Raw genomic sequence first — 3,901 nt, 5'->3', positions numbered from 1 at the left:
ATCTGATAGGAGCATGACATTTATCACAATTTTATTTATTTGTGGATTAGGTTGATATTTAGATAATTAAATAGATTTTTCGTAACTTTAGGGTACTGTAACTTCCGACCTGTTTTTGACCCAGTTATATTAGGAATTTAGAAAAATAGTATTTCTTAAAAGTTGTAGATAATTTAATGAACTTTCTAAAGGTATAAAGAGAGTCCAAATCGGAGTTCTACAACTCCAGATATGTTGATTTTACTGAAGGGGAGTTTAGAGTTACGAGATTTAGGGAGTTAGAAGTTAGGATTCTATTTGTTTTTATTATTTTAAAATCAAGCTTTGAATCCTTAAATCTCTCTGAAAATTTTGAAAAATTCCTAAGCCTTTGGCTGAAGGATATTCAAATATTTTCAATTAAATTTATTTTTTTTATTCAAAGCCAAAAAGAAGATTTTTATTCCTAGAACTCTATAAATAGGACCTAGCACCAAGCATTTTTCATTCATCAAGCTAAGTTCAGAGGCTGCAAGTTGCTAGGTTATTGTGAGAGTGTAAACACTTGGGTTGGGGATTATAAGCTTGATCATCATAAGCTTATCAAACACTTTGGGAAGTGAGGTTCGTTAGTATCTCGGTTGTGGTTAGATTGGTCTTTCAAGTCTTTGAGGTAACCAAAACTCTAGTTCATTTCTGTATTATGTTATTCTCTTTCTCATAGTCTTCTATTCAATCTCTAACCTTAATCTTCATTTTGGTTAGGAAATCTAAGCTCTTGAGCACATAAGTTTTGGTAAGTGTACTTTCAATGGTTTAGTCTTCCCATTTTCCTTTTCATCTCTTTTCTTCTTTAGACTCACTCTTTCTAATGGTTATTAGGAGTGTTCCAAAAAGTCCCAACTCAGTCCACATATCCCGGTAACTTTGGTAAGGAAAATAGGCTAGAATCAATATGTTTATGTTTATGTTATCTTATGTGTTATGTTATGATATGTTATGAATATGTTATGATTGTGTATGTTTGTAGGCTTGGGCTTATGCCCTATTTGACTAACAAGACCCCAAAAAGATTGTGGGCATAAGCCTATTTAGCTGGTAGGACCCCACTAATCTCATGGGCATAAGCTTGTTTAGTCTATGGGACCCCAAGTAATAATGGCCATTATAATAAGTGTATTATGTGTTATGATATGTCTTTATGTTTATTACGAAATTTATGTTTATGACTATGTGTTAGATTTTCCTTGCTGGGCATTAGGCTCATTCCTTTTTGTTTATGTGCAGGAAAATAAGCTTTAGAGGCGGTAAGATTCGTGACGCTTAGAGGATGTGTATCGATGGTGGATGGAGTCAAGGAGCCGAGCGTTATTCGATTCGAGGATGTAGTCTTGTTTATGTTTTTATGGTTTTAAATGTATTTTCCACATTTTCTATGTAACTCTTTTTACTTTAAGTTATTTTTGTTTTAAAGACAATGGGTACCCATATCCTATTTATTTTATGAAAGTAACCTTTGTTTCTACAAGTTTCTAATAAAGTATGGTATTTCCGCAAAAATGTAAGTTTTATGTATAGATTTGTTAATGGACCAAATAGTCTAGATTAGTGTGTCATTACAACTGGTCTCTGACCCACAGGCCGCGGCCACTGAATGTTGGTGGCCGCGGCCACTGATCAAATTCAGCACAAAATTGTGTTGTTTTTCCAAACGGTTCCAAACCCTCCCAAATGATTTTGTAACTCCCAAAACACCTTATTGGGGTTAAAATCATATCTCTAACAGCCATATCACATATGGTTTTTATTAAATTCATCTCAATATTGTGTAACAACAATTTACACAATAAAGGGTAATATTTGGAGGTTACAAATTTGTAACACCAAATATGTTACATTATTTGGATATATCTTATATATCTAAATATTATAACTCTCTATTATATGTTACAATATGTGACCCACTTTGTGACATTTATTTAATCTAAAACATTATATTATAATATAATATAATTTTACATTATATTATAAAATAATATAACAAATATAACCCAACTAATTTTAAAGACTTCAAGTTTGTATTGGGAATGGTGTTTGGCACCCTCCAACTATACAGAAAACCAATTATAGAGTATTTTATTAAAAATAATATGGATTTTAGATACATTAGTAATGACACTAGGAGGGTATGGGCCACGTGCAAAGGTAAAGAATGCAAGTGGCTGATATATGCAAGTAGGACCTGTCTTGATGAAAACACCTTTAGGGTTCAAACCCTAATATATAAGAATGATTGTGGCATAGTCCTAAATAACACCCACATTACATCTAACTGGCTCGACAATCACTTCATTGACCAATTCGTAATTAACCATAATATGCACTACAACGTCTTCAGAGAAATGACCCAAAATGGGAAGTTCTCCATGGTTAGCAATTGGACATTCTATAGAGCAAAGAGCAAGGCGAAAGAGATGTTGGAGGGTTCTGTTTCATAGGAGTATGCTATTCTGGATGATTACTGCAAGCAAGTTTTGGTTACCAATCCAAGCAGCATTGCAAAAATAAAATAATGATAGAGTTGGAGACAAGGGAGTATTTGAAAGGTTCTATATTTTCCTCTAGGCTTGCAAGGATGGTTTAGGAAATGGTTATAGAGACTTAATATGTCTAGATGGTTGTTTTTCAAAGGGTTACTGTAAATGGATGTTGTTGGCTGTAGTAGGGATAGATCCAACAAATGTAATGTTTCCCATAGCTTATGCAATTTGCGAAAAGGAAAATACTGAGTCATGGAAGTGGTTTTGTGATCTTCTGAAGATAGATCTAGACATTGAGAGGCCAGAATTGTATACTTTCATGAGCGATTGATAGTAAGGCTTGGAAAATGCAGTTGAGTTTATTTTCCTTGGGGCAGAGGTCATATTCTCTGTTAGGCACTTGAATTCGAATTTTAAGAAAGATCACCCAGGTCTAGTTATGAAGCAGATGCTTTGGTCAGCAGTAAGAGCAACCACAGAGCCTGAGTTTCAAAGGAGAATGAGAGAGCTAATGAGTGGACCAAGCCACATTTCTCAGAGGGATTGAAATGTGATGTGCTTCTAAACAATCTGTGTGAGTCCTTTAATGCTGCAATAATTAATGCAAGAGATTAGCCTATTATCACTCTATTGGAGAAAATAAGATACTGGCTCATGTGTCGCTTTTGTAAAAAAAGGGAAATTGCTTCTAAGTGGATCCATCCAGTTGGAAAAAAGATTAATGAGATAGTAGACAAGAACAAACAAGTTGCAAAGAACTGTTTGACTAGAAAAGTTGCGACAGACAAGTTTCAGGTTGACTGTCCTAGGAATTACAATTTCTCTGTTAATTTGGTTGATAGATCTTGCACATGCAGGGGGTAGGAATTGAATGGTATCCCCTTTGGTCATGCACTTGCATGTATATGGGAAGCATACCATGATGTCATGGATTATAACCATGAATGCTACAAAAAAGAGAAGTTTGAGAAAGCATATGAAGGGATCATTGAGCCTATGCCAAGCCCAGACTTCTGGCCTAATATTGGGTTAAATCTAATCCACCCACCAAATGAAACAAATCTCCTGGGAGACCAAAAAAGAGTAGAAGGAAAGAATCTGATGACATTCCAACAAGTTCAACAAAGAATTGAAGATTTGGTAAAGTTCACAAATGTAGCAATTGTGGACAAAAAGAGCATACTCCAAGAAAATGTGGTAATCCACCATTAGTTGAGGTATAATATATTATAATAAGTGTCAATGTTCAATGTATAATTTCTTAACAAATACTATATAAATTATAATGCAGGTCTCTGTTCAGAAGAAAAGAGTGAGACCACATTACTACAAAAACACCCTTTAGGACATTTTTTTAGAGCACTCACCTTGATACGAGCCCT

At 34.4% G+C, this 3,901-nt stretch overlaps 1 long non-coding RNA gene across 1 annotated transcript; it reads left to right on the top strand.

The window, feature by feature from the left end:
- Window positions 1-242: 242 nt before the first annotated feature.
- LOC133820989 (uncharacterized) lies at window positions 243-1,539 on the top strand. The gene is made up of 4 exons (XR_009887253.1): window positions 243-652; window positions 745-775; window positions 862-909; window positions 1,267-1,539. It is a non-coding gene; the product is annotated as an uncharacterized LOC133820989 (long non-coding RNA).
- Window positions 1,540-3,901: the final 2,362 nt, after the last annotated feature.

The sequence above is a fragment of the Humulus lupulus genome, chromosome 3, assembly GCF_963169125.1.
Source record: "Humulus lupulus chromosome 3, drHumLupu1.1, whole genome shotgun sequence".
NCBI classification, from domain to species: Eukaryota; Viridiplantae; Streptophyta; class Magnoliopsida; order Rosales; family Cannabaceae; genus Humulus; species Humulus lupulus.
The sequence above is the reverse complement of the archived record's forward strand: the minus strand, read 5'-3'. Positions and strand labels throughout refer to the sequence as shown.